This window comes from Athene noctua, chromosome 18, assembly GCF_965140245.1.
Source record: "Athene noctua chromosome 18, bAthNoc1.hap1.1, whole genome shotgun sequence".
In the NCBI taxonomy this organism is placed as follows: domain Eukaryota; kingdom Metazoa; phylum Chordata; class Aves; order Strigiformes; family Strigidae; genus Athene; species Athene noctua.
In genome coordinates, this window is record NC_134054.1 from 11938240 (window position 1) to 11951466 (window position 13227).

The 13227-nt window shown below is 47.3% G+C and overlaps 1 long non-coding RNA gene across 1 annotated transcript; it reads right to left on the minus strand.

Annotated features, from left to right (window-relative positions):
* Positions 1 to 3667: 3667 nt before the first annotated feature.
* Positions 3668 to 5222, minus strand: LOC141967813 (uncharacterized). Its single transcript, XR_012634763.1, has 2 exons — positions 4943 to 5222; positions 3668 to 4188 (listed from the first exon to the last, which is right to left on the minus strand). It is a non-coding gene; the product is annotated as an uncharacterized LOC141967813 (long non-coding RNA).
* Positions 5223 to 13227: the final 8005 nt, after the last annotated feature.

Sequence of the window (13227 nt, forward strand, 5' to 3'; positions counted from 1 at the left end):
CTCCTCTTACACCATCTCTCTGCTCCCGTGTTTTAGCTCACATACGAAAATTCCCTTCAAATTTTGATGCTTGCTTAGTGGTGCCAGCTGGAATTCAGCGTGTTTTTTGTAGCACACAGTGGTGTGGAGGTCAGCGAAACCTCAGCAGCTCAGTGCATGATCCTCCTGGCTCGAGTGTGAAAGTATTTCCTACTGCATTTCTTACTGCACCCCTCTAGTGTGCAGGGCTTTGGTCTTCGGCTCAGCTGATTTTATGTCTGTCAGTACCAACAGCTATAGCTCTGGAGGGAGAATTAGCAAGATATAAGGAAACCTGACACACGCAGGAAGATTTTTCTCCTCTCCTCAGTCTTGCATTTAATTTAAAATAAGTATTATTTTAAAATTTTAAAACACCAGGGTCTCTTCAGTCTATGAACAAATGACATTCTGGGAAAGAAGGAGCTGTGCGATCACTGAATAACCATTTTGTCCATCTCTGCTGCTACTATGCACACGGAGGCATTTGTAAGCACTAAGAGTCTTAGTGAAATATTTGAATTGTATGTAATTTAATAAACATCCATTATATCCAACAGAATCATGTGGATTTAGCAGTGGAAAATCTTGAATTTGGCCTTGTCCTTTTTTCTTTTGCAGTGGAGCGTTCAGTCATTGTGTTTGTCATGTGCTGGGGATGCCGTCCTGCGTGGGATGTATTAGCACAGTCAGGAGGTTTCTGTTGATGCGATTTTTTTTTTTTTTTTTTTTTGAGTGGGAATTGCAGTTATGCAACAGCTTTAGTTTTGCTGAACTTAATCTCTGATGACATGGAAAGGTTTCTTTCTGGCTAGGTTCAGAGGTTGATCTCTACCTGCCTCATGGGAATTGCAGCTCGGGGCCTCCGGTTGTACCACTGTGAGTTGATGTTATTGACATGGGTGAGTTGTTGTGGCTCCTGGGCTGGTGTCACCCTCAGCACCACCCGTGCCCGGGGGTTGGTGTCCATCTGGTCTCCCCTTAGACTCCTGCGAGCGCTCCCGTCTCAGCCCAGCGAAGGTACCAGCTGGCTGTAAGCATTTTAAAAAGCTGAGCTTGGCTGCAGAGCTAACCTGGCTTATTTCATCAAAAATAAGTTGTAGAGGAAACCAACTGATGTGCAAAGATGTGCTGAATAGCTGGAAGTAATAACCTTATCTAGCAGATCTGGGAGGTACAAGAGGAGTCTGGCTTTGTGTTGGATGGGGCCTCTCACGGTCTACAAATCAAAATTTTCAGTACTTTTTCACTTCACAAGACATGAACATTTAGTCCATGTGCCCAAAGTGAGATCAAAATATCAAGTTTTTCCCCTTGGCCGTGACGTGGGTACCCGGTTGGCTCTGACTCTCACGCTCTGAAAGCTGTTAAAAACATCTGTGAACCAAATGGCTCAGAGAACAGCAAGAAAAAAGCTTTAATTTTAGTTGTGGTTAAAGTCTTCTTTTTTTTTTTTTTTCTTTTTCCAAATTACCCACCTTTCTTCCCAGCCCTCAGCTCGCGCTGTGGCTAACGGGTGGTTTTGGGGTTGTGCAGAAGATATCTCAGAGAGGCAAGCCTGTGCACTCCTTTCCTCTATTTGTTGCGTGGGGCTCTGCAGGAAAAATGTTAAAGGTCTGTTGATAGAAAAAGGTTGAAAATGACTGAATATTTACACAGAAACTCAATTGCTGTCCATCTTCCCCACCGTTTTATTTCAATGCAAAGAGCCAATAACTGTGTGCAGTGATTGCAGCTATTGCTGAATTACATCGTTATTCATGACAGCCAGATTACAGGGCAGTAATTATAGCTGAGGTTGCTGTCATTTTACTAGATTCTTAAGTACCAAGATCCCATAAGCGCTGGGGTTTTTTTGCTCATATGGCAATGTTTAGCTTTAGCTGGAGACACAGTTAAGTAGGGAGATTTCAAAACGCATCCTAACTGCCAGGGAATCACAAGTGCAAAATCTCCTTGAAAATAAGGTGACAGCTGAATCTTTCTTTGTCTGGACTGAGCTTCTCCCATTATATTCTAGATGTTATTCTGAGAGCTGGCACAGGCTCTGAGGGGCATTAGCAATGCGAAAATAGCACTGGGTTTGGCCGTGTCCAAGTTGCTGGTTGAGGAGCCTCCTGGTATCTGGGTGATGGTGGAGGAGAAGGGCTGAGGACGGCTGGAGTGGGAGGCTGGGGAATTAATTCACTTTTGCTCACCGGGGGAGCTCACATCAGGAGGTTATCTTTTCTTATTAAAGACAGAAAAGCTGCAGTGCAGAAAAGCACATTAAAAAACAACTCTATGTGCTTATCCAAGGGGAATTTGGGCCTGGGACCGATGACTTGGGATGGCTACTTGAGCAGCAGGGAAGGGAGCTGCCTGGCTGGAAGGTTTAGTTGTAAAGACCTGAGGTCTGGCTCCGTGGTACAAACCATTTCCTTGCTCAGCATCTGGGAGGTCACGGGTAAGCCCTGGTCTCAGGTTGGCTCCTGCACCTCGTGGGGGACAGGGACCTGCAGTGAGCACACCGACCACCCCTGGGAGAGGTGGTCGTCACGCGTGTCTCTGCCAGCATCGTTTTAGCACAGAAGCGCGTGTGGGTGTGCATGGATTCTGCCTGGGGGAGCACTGCTGGAGTGGATTTCTAATTATAGCTAATTGCAGGGTTGATACTCTCTGGATTTGGTCTGATACAAGTCAAATGATTTCCTGTTGTTCAGCACGTTACAGACACGTACCCAGAGGCACGGAGATGGACGTGCTTTCTGAAGGCATCCAGCTGGCCAAACGCACTCTTCCCTTTCCTTTCTCTGCACCGACCTCAGTGGGGCAAAACACCCCAACGCTACCTCAATCTGTGGTCTTGGGTGATGTTAATGCTGCATTTTATTAAATAGTGTAGAGGTCCCTAAACCAGTTGTAATGGTTGGGTTTAGTTAAGCTGAGGGCTCCCGGGAGCAGCAGGGTGGCTTGGCCATGATGAGCCCTGGGCTCCTGGGGTCAGACCTTTTAGGTTCCCAAAAACATCTTTCTCTGCAGAGCCTTGCAGCTGGTGCTGCTGATAGCACTTTGCGTCAAACACTTAGGAAAGCTCTCTCACGGATATACTTTTTGAAAAATGGGAGCCAAAATAGCTTAACTGTGTTCCCTTGCAATGGGACTCGGTGCATTAATTGGTTAAATATTTACACAATGCTTTTTAAGTCAAATATTGCATATGTTCTAAATTTTATCCCAGGTCAGTCATTAAATTAATACTTTAAAGCCCATTTTTAGTGTCCCCTAATGGGGAAATTAAAAGTGTGTGTAGCTAATATAGTCGTAACACTGTGCTGTCAAATATCCCAGGCAATAGAAGGGGAACTCATTAGCCCAGGTACTGGGTACACAGAGACAGGGATCTCAAACACAGAAAGGATCAAAGTTAAACCAAGGTGTAAGAAGAAAATCAGCAGCTTCTTGAAAGGAAAAAAGCAAGTTTGACTCCAAATGTAATTTTTTTTTTTTTAAAAAAAACCACCTTTGACTTTCACATAAGCCAGGATCCGGACTGATTGTTTCGTAGCCTTTAAGATGTTTCAAACAACCAGTATTATTCTCTAGGAAAAAATGTCCCCTTCTCTCCCAGGCACCCTCTGCAAATTGAATCCAAAGTCCTGAAAACCTGGAAGTAATGCCAAGAATTTTAATCTTACCAAAAGTAAACAATGAGCACAAATTTACATAAAAATTGACTTTTAAAATTGTTTCAACGTTAACATTGTAAGTGACGCTGGAAGTGTATTATGTGACTTTGGGTCCGCTCAATGTTTTTTAAACGGATGCTGCCTTTACAACAGATGCTGGTCATGTTTCTTTTCAGATGTTTGTAGGAAATTTTGTGAGGAAAAAAAAGCTCTGTTTTAGGAAAAGCCCAAAGGAAAATGGAATGAAAAGGAGGAGATTCTTCAAGGACTGCTGAGTCTGAAAGTCTTCTAGAAGTCGTCCTGGCAGGATGCTTTCCAGTGGAGTGGGAGGGTTGGGCGCCTGGAGGATGCTCACGGTGGCAGCTGGGGCCTCCAGAGGTGAGCACGTGGTCCCAGAGGGGCGGCATTTGCTGGCACTGATGGTCCCCAATGTTTGCTTGCTGACTTTTCTTCATGCTGTTCTCTTCCTCAGCTCATTTTCCTCATGTTGTCTGAGAAAGCTCTGGGAAGGAAAACAGCAGTAAAATTTGTTTGTGAGAGCAGGGAATAATTAAAGAAGAGCCTTTTGTGGGAGAAGGGCCCTGGCAGTGAGAACGGCTGGAGCGCGGCTGGCCCTTGCCTGTGGACAAAGGCTGGCGTGTTGCTCCTTGCAAATAGCACTAAATTATCAAACCTCCAACCCTGTTCGGTTATTGGATGAAGCGTTTCTGCCTGTAGCGGAGAGCAGCTCATACGAGATGTTTTAATGGCTGCTTCAGATCTTAAAACCAATGAGTCCCTGAATTGCTATCCAAACCGAGAAAAACATCCTTGTAGCTACGCTGGCATTTACTGCGTAAAGATGTACTGAAGTATATCTAAGCACAGAGTCTGCATTATCAGACCTTTGGAGATTACTTTTATCTTCTTTCCTCTATTAAATACAGCTCAGCTCTACTGCCTTTCACACGAATAAAATTTGCTGGCTATTACTCCTCAGAATCTTCCATTAAGTATTTTTAAAATGCTGCTCAGCCACGTGTTTGCCCCTGTGTTTGCGCTTAGATGGGATCACTGTTGTGTAATCCGCAGCGTTCCCTGGGCACGATGATTATTTTTTGGCTGATTTATGTAGGAAGTAACCTTCCCTGCTTCACCGCTCTGTACGTCTTTTAACAAATCTGAACAAATCTGATTCTCTTATCTTGAGCTGTGGAGTTTTGCCCTTGGCTGGAAGCATGGAGTGGGCAAGGTCAGAGAGAGGGAGATGGTCTCACCTGGTGATTTCTCTGGCTCGAGGTGCTGTTTGATGGCTGTGCAGGGTCGCTTTGCCCAGTTATCTCTGGAGAATTGTGGCTGGGTGATGCTGATGGAGTCGGGGGATCATCAGCACGTGGATTTTGGCAGAGAAAGGGCAGGGTGGGGGGAGCAGCTCAACATCCCGCTGGAGGAAGGATGCTCTGCTCATCTCCTCCTGAGGAGAGCCCTCAGAGGGAGAAGGAACCACACGTACCCAGTGCTAAATGGCATATGACTCAAGCAAAAAAAAAAAAAAAAAAAAAATCACACCTCTTTATTACATAGATTTATCTCACTGTGTCAGGGCCTGACAACCACCACCAGATGCTCATCTTCTCAGTTGCTTTATTGGATTCTGGGACATCCTCGTAATTGCCATAAGTGGGATATGATTCCCCAGCATCTGGCATGTGTTAATACTGATTCAGAGTGCTTATCAATCCACTTATGGAAAGAGCATACATGCTCGGTGCAGTCAGAGGCAGCCTGGTAAATTCTAAAGCAGTATCATTTGATCCTATTTCTTTTCCCTTGAATTGCTGCTGAATGACCGAGTCCTTGCCACCGTTTGAACATTTAAAGGTGGGGAGGCATTGCCCAGATGTCATCCCCATGTCTGGTGCTGGGTAAGACAGTGCTGCCCCATTTCCCCCAGCCTTGACCCAGGCTGTCTTCAGGAGCTGCTGAAATGCTATCTAAGCACAAGTTGCCCCTCAACTCATGAAAAGTGTGTTTAGCTCTTTAGGCCCAACAGAAATCTCCCAATAAATTAAAGCTACTTCTGTTTTATTTTTTTGTTTTAGGCTCAAACTTTTACCTGCTCCCTTTGAGCCTGGCTGCAGATATTGATGAGCACAGCTGCTTGGACGTTTTTCAGCTGGGTGTGTTTTAGCAGAGGAGGGAGCACTGCTCGGAGGTCTACGGAGGCAGCAAAGTCTCAGGCAGGTGGGTTTCCCTGCTCAGCTCAGAGTGAAGAAAAGGGAGGAATAAAACTAGCTAAAAGCAGATATTTCAAGAATTGCTCCAAAGGTGCTGTTTTCATTCCAGGTGGGAATAAAAACATGGAGTTTAGGGCAGATTTTACAATTTTTGTTCCCCACTTCCTTCCTCTGAGGATCCTGGCAGTGTTTGGTCAAATGAGAGTTGGTGTTGGCGTGCATGCAGCAGCGCTGGCAACCTCCCATCTTCCAGGCAGAGCTCTGGAGGTTTTCGAGGGAGACAATGGTGCAAAAGGGTGTGTTTGAACAAGGGAATTAAATACTTCCCTGCATCACTCCTGGCTGAGGAATGCTGCTGGGTTTTGAATAAGTATGGGAGGGCAGGGAAAAGGCATTCTTTGGGCTTGCGGGGCTCCAGTGCTGTCTAGACTTCATAATGCAACGGTGCACACCGCCCTGCCTTGAACTCCTGCCACGGCGTCTCTCCGCGCGTCCTATAAAAGGAAGCTGAGAAGCCTTCCCTCTGCCAAAGCCTCAGTCACACTAATGAGACCCTAGTTCCTGTCAAATTTGGCAATTTCTCCCACTAAACCGGTGAACTTGCAGCAGGTGGTAGCAAAGCTCGTTTCCTAAACCTACATCCCCCTGGAAACAGAAAACCATGCCTGACTTCCCGTAGTGGGGCAACCGCATCTCCCTCCAGGCTCCCGGAGACGCCCGGGGATGGGGATGGGTGTCCTGTGCAGGACACTGCTCTGCGGAGGTGATCTTTGGACTGGCTCCTCACACTCGAGTCAAAGAGCTGTCGAGTCACCTTGGAAAAGTGACCCTTGCTGCTCAAAGCCCGTCCCGTTGAACACGGCGCTGTCTGTGAGAGGTTTTAGCCACCAAAAGCAATCAGTTCTTTAGATGTTTCTGTCCTGTCTGGCTCCACGAGTCTGCTGGCAGAGCTCAGCTGTGCAGAGTTGGTTTGGGTCACCCCTGGCATTCGGATGTATTTCCTTCTCCACCCTCTTTTCTCCTCTTTCTGGGATCAAGTTTCTTGCAGCTAAACATTCTCTTGTCTCTGTATTTCCCACTGAAGGCTGAAGCAGGGCTTGGCCACCTCTGTTTTTCTAAATCCAGCCCAAGTAATGAGCATCTGCCAGGAGGCAGAGGTTTTCCCTAAGCCCGTGGTTTGAAGAACTCATTTTTTACAGCCTTGCTCCTCTCCGAGATGCATGCTGCCCACAAGGAGTGGGAAGGACGTCTCTAACCGCTGGATGCTGCCTCCTCCAAAGCACCCAGCAGTGTGTGGCCGTCAGCACACCGCATCCTCGCTGCCTGGAGCAGCCCCGCCCGACGGGAACACGGCGCTGGCCAGATTCACTGCCTTTGCTCCAGCACCAAGTCAAAGCCTCCTCATTTCGCTCTCACTGGAGTTCTGGTACGACCTTTCCCATGGCATGTAGAGTGGAGAAATGTCCTCCCTGATTTTTAGGAGGTAAGGAAGTGACAGAGCTGAACAAAGCCGGGGGCATGGGCTTGAGGCAGAAAATGAACCATCGTCTTCCAAGTGCCAACGACTCGCAGTCACCGAGACCTGGCACAGCACTTCACCAAACTCACCTGAGAGGTTGCCTCACTGCACGCCCGGAGAACCATCGCTGCTCCTATTAGCAGGAAAGGAGGATCTTGGTTGTATTTTAAAAGAGCCTGGAATTTCCCAGAGTTCTTTGTCGTTTGTGTGCTGGCAGTTTGGGGTGCCTGGGAAGACGCTTCTCGCAGACCATCAGCTTCCAGAGGTTAAGTCCCAAACAACACAGATCAGATCTGGGCTTCTTTGGGTGAGAATGGAGGCAGCTCAGGCCTTTTGTCATTCCGGTGCACGCTCCTGTACTCCATCCAGAGGCAGGGCATCCCTGTGCAAAACTGTTGGCTCTAACTGAACCGGCAGAAGTGAGATCTGTAAAATTCTACCTAGATCCCAGTAAGAGGTTCAGCCCCGATGTGAATTTGAATTTTGGATTAACGAAATTTTCAGACCACCTGAAGCTTCGGGTTTGTCGTATTTTTGCCTTTTGACTGACATCTCATACATGGGTTATGCATCGGGAACTGACTTGACCCATAAAGAAATCTTGTGGCTATGGGAAAGGGCTAGACCAGCTTGTTACAGTGTCAGGTCTGTCTGTCCCAGGAAGGACGGAGGAGGTGCCTAGACTGAACAGAAGGATGGTCAGTTAGGGCCTCGCATCATGGATGAGCCTTCACTTCTTAATTTACATGCAGGGAAACGGGCGCAGAGAGCTTCTGTGCTAAACTCCGTAACAAATGCTGAGAAAACCTGCAAAGTCCTGCTCCCATTTCCTGCTCTAAATCCCGCACAGCAGACCCTGATATCCAGGGCTGGGAGCCAAACACTCTCAAGTCAATGGAAAGATTCCCCTTGACTTTAATGGTCTTTGCATGAGTGCCTAATTCCTCCCTGTTCACAGGCCCTCTTGGACTTGCTTATGGAAACAACTGCAGATATAAAGTGCTGCAGTGAACTGCAAACCCTTCAAAGCAGTGCGATGGCAGATTTTACTGTCCTCCCAGACAGTTGGAATGGGTTTTGTTTGACAAAAAACCTGATATATGTTCTTCCAGCCAGCACCGTGGCTACAGTGTGAATGAGCGTTTTAACAAATATATTCATGCAGACAGGGTTTGTGGTCAGCCCGCTGGGTTTGGAGCCAAGCTCTTCCCAGCAGGATGGGGAAAGGCAGGGAGCCTGTGTCCGTGCTGGGCAAAGCTGAACCTCCACAGCTTTGACACGCCAGCATCTCTCAGAGCTGTGGTCTTGGGTCTTGCAGCTTCTAGGGACTGGTTCAATTCCCTGCCTGCAAAGACCATGTCACTGGTAGAGAACTAGAAGTTGCCCAGTTTTGTCAGCTCTTTGTGAAATGTTTTTGCTCCAGACCGTCCCACCTTGGGCAGGGCTGGTATCTAAAATAGATACCAGGAAGGTATCTATCATCTACCATGAAGGACATGAGATGCCTGCTCAGCGATGCACTCGCTTACCCATAAAGATGTTGTGAAGGTGCAGCCCCATTGCTGCGCTGAGCGCTCCCTGTCTGGACCATCGTGTCAGCCCGCCCCACGCGGCAAACGGAGCTGAAGACATTGCCTTGGCCACCTCAGTGCTCGCTCCACAAAACTCCATTTGGCAAACGCTTAAAGAGGTGCTTAACTGTAAGGTCACAGATCTGTTTCACTGATTTCCAAGGGGATTAGAGAGGTGTGTTTGGCTGGGGAAGGATTCTGGCCCATCGGGTGGGGCAGTGCCGTTGAGGGCTACACGGGATTTCCTCCCTGGGACTATCGTCTGGCGCCTCGGAGCGTGAGATCTACCTGCTCTGGGTTAATCACAGAAGGAGCAATAATAACAAGCAGATTATTTAGTCTTTATAAATCCCACAGACTCTGAATATGACTGTTAGAGGAATAGCGACTTTCACAGAGGATCTGTCTGAATGTTTGCGAAGAGCAGAAAGTGTTTTCTCACACGGAAGGTTGCTCAGCTGACTCTCGGGGGAGAGGAAGCTGATGACGATTGCTGTTCCTTTCTCTATGCCCTAGAAACTTTCTAGATCTAGTTAAGGGTTTAGGTTGATTTATTTTGCTGTTCAAACTCTGGATGAGCTTTGCCATTTCTTTTTTCCACGCACCCAAAGGCAACTGAGTGTCTGCACCCCCCACCCCCATACCCTTCACTCGTCGTATGCAGCGAGAGTACGAATGTGACCCCCTTCCCAGCGTGGCCTCGATGGCTTGGGCACAAATCTGCACTCCTGGAGCCACGTTCTGCAAGAGGAACTGAGCCTTCACTTTCGCAGCTGTGCATTCCTGAGATGAAAAGGGCAGCTCAGGCCCAGGCTGTTTCGTAGCAGAAAATCAGACCTGGGCAATCTATGGAAAAGTTTGGCAGCTGCAGGAGCCGTCTGGCTGCTGGAAAAATCTGTAGTGAGCTCTGTCGGGGTCCCCTTCTGATGCCCTGATTTGGGGAGTGCTCCCCGTCAGATTTCTAAGATTTTGAATGCTTGCCCATCAGTCTCACTAGACGTGTGGCTGTATGAAGACTCCCAGTTCCAAGACGCAGGAATTATAAAGTGCTGGCCTGGCTCTTTCGGAGGGATTATTTGCTTTTTAAACTCGCTGCCTGCAGCCGAGGCTGATCGTTCTGTTGCAGAGGAAAATAGGCAGCAGACAGAGACATGGATGAAGTAATGAGTTCATCTGTCTGCAGTCTAGCCAGGTACACATTTTTTTCTCCCAGAATTTAATTAAAATGCATACATCTTTCCTCACATTTTTATGAAGCTCAATGGCAAATAACGGTCACTCTAATTACACCAACATTAACTTGTTTTCATGGCTGAAAAGGACAGATCCAAGGGCAGTATCGTTCTCCTGTGTTTGTTACTCTGGGATGTGCTATCCCCAGCAAGCAGCTAGAAACCCAAGTTTTGTAATGCAGGCCTGCACTCCCATGGGCTGGATTATGCTGGTCCAAAAAATGGAGGCTAGACTTGTCCAGTAGAAAATATACCCATTAGTCTGGGCTGGCTGATAAATCCTTACACGGCTGATGCTCTTCCTGCTCTGTTTTCTGGCACTGGCATTGACTCCGTGGACCTTGTCCTCTCTGGGGTTTGGAGCTGCCCTGGCCATTGGTCATGGCTTGTTGCCTGTTCAGGGTCTTCTCCTGCCTGGAATCCTCCTGGAGTCCCCAGGGCTCACTGAGGGAAGAGGAAAATCCAAGCAAGTTTGATTGAAGAATGAGTTAAGTGTCTTTACCCAGCCACAAAGCTGGTCATATTTAACCAGAGCAAAACTAAACAGGGGCCCTCCTGGTGCAACAGAATAGTCTGTTTTACAAAGGAAACCACCAGCTCCAGATGATGGGAGGGATGTTAAGCTGTTGAAGGAAACAAGCATGCTGTGATCCTATGGCCTTCCACTCCTCCGTGATTTCCAGACTACGATCAGCAGAGCCAGACCAGTTCTCATCCCAGTCCAGTTGACTACTGGCATCAGTAGGTGCCGGTGAGTGTGGCTGGGTGATGTGCCTCGTAGCAGGCTTCATGGAGGGCTGATGCAGTCCCAGAAATGTCTTTGCGCTTCTTTGTGATATCTGTCCAAGTTGGTTGCATCCTGCGGGGTTATTGGTTATGAAATGGCTGGTTTTACAGTGACGTTTTAAAAATTGAGCTCTTCTTAATATGGAATTGGCTTTTTACTAGTATGAATTTTGAAGCATTGTGTTCTGCTTGAAATTACTGCTGCTCTAACATGCCAAAGCTCAGGGCATTTTGTTCCATTTTCTTTCTAAACCTGACCAGTCCCATGAAGTCAAAAATCTAACCCGAAATCCTCACATTTCTCGAATTGCACTGCATACATGAGAAACGAACACATTTAGACGTGTTGCCAGGGCGGCTGCACCATGAGAGAGGGTTATGCACTAGGAGAGAGTGTGCAAGTCCAACATGACTCCACCAGTGGGTGGATTGGGTCTCGGCCAAGGCAAGGAGGTTGGAAGGAAGCACACGGCTTCGCTTGGGTGCTTTGTGGCTTGACCATCTGCAAGGAGGATGAACAGGCACCATCTCTCGCCTCCACCCCCTCCAATTTCGGGCATGTCTTGAAAAAGGCAGCGGTAGGTGCTGTCTGTATAATAAATGGAATCTGTATGACAAATGGTGCATCTCTAGGGCTTCCCTTTGGAGACTCAGAAAGTTGGGGCTGGAGTGATGGGAACAGAAGAGGTCACTGCAAGACCAGTGGGTTCAAAGGGCTTAACTCAGCTGCCTGTTCTGGGGGGGAGTTAATCAGCTATAACACGTGAGGTCTGCAAGGCAGGGTGATGAACGGGAACATACGGAGGGGGAAGGCCATATAGTTACAAGAGCGTTGGTGACAGCACAAAAATCCTTCTGGCAATGTGATTTATTAGGCTCTGATGATGTCTTTCACACGAAGTGGCAGATGCCTCATCGTACACAACATTTAATGCAGGATGGGAGTGGTTTCTCTGTAGGAACCCATTCTCTCTCTGCAAGGGAGGCACTGGGCAGGCTGGACCAAGCTGGCGGCGCTGATTTTGTGATTGTTGCAGCTCGCATCACGCTTGCAGTTGGAAAGGGAGTTTTTAAAATCGGATTTTTATTAGGTGCCTAATTGACTCATCATCCCTGCCCCCCCCTCCCCATGCACACACACTGCTCTGCCCTGAAATGTGAGCTAAACGAGGCTGGCGAGAAATGTTTTCTGAATATAGCTGGGGAAAGAGGGGACTGAGGAGGGTGAAGGAGGAGTGAATTTATGCCATTTTTAAAAAATGAAGATTGTAAAAGACTAAAAAAAAAAACCCCAAAAACCAACCCACCCATACAAAAAATAACAACAACAAAAAGAAGTTGTGGTTTCTTAAGCCAGTTTGCATTCCTGGAAGTTGATGACGCCCTCGATTACTGTTGGTTTTTCAGACCTCTTTCACATTTTTTTAGGATAGTTTGTCTGTAGTGTGGGTATGTGTGGGTAGAGAACTGGGGAATATGCAGAGGGGAAAAAAAAAAAGCTAAAAATGGGCAGGAACAGGCTGACTGCATAGGTTGTTTTTTTTTTTCTTAAGTTAAAAAAAAAAAAAAGCTCGAAGTTGTTAAAGATTTGGGTATGTGGGGGTGGAGCACAGGCATGGCAAAGGAAGTCGATCCTGAAGACCGCATCTAATACAGGATGTTTTGTGCTTCATTAAACACTGTGCCTCTTCGGCTACAGAAGAGCTCTGTCTCAGTTTGCAAAATAATCAGTCCAAACTTCTGATTTCTGTCACTTAGAAGCTGCCTTGCTCCGCAGAGAGGAGAAGAGATGGAGCCAAGGCCAGTGTGCTGGGAGCATGACAGTGTGGTGGTCTTGCAAGTCTTGGTGCCACCAGGAAATTTGTTTCTTGTTGCTGTTCAGCTTTGGTGAGAAATCTCATTTTTGCATTTTTTTTCTAGTCATCTTCTTCAGGACGTAGGTCTCTTTTCTCCATGTTATTCATGCTTAGGCTGAGCTGAGCTGTACCAGTCTCAGGGTGAGGCTCAGGCACCAGGGATGCTGCTGCTTTACAGAAAATCCAAAAAATGAAGAGTTAGCTCAGCTGGTCTCTCAGCAGGGCAGAGGGAAGGCGGGGTGTCAGAGGGCCAAGGTCTCCTCCCATTTACGTGAGTGTGTAACAGCCAGAGCATGTTCTGGCTATTCTGCTGATTTCCTGATGGTTGCTCTGGATTTTTATTGCTTGCACTAAAAGAAGG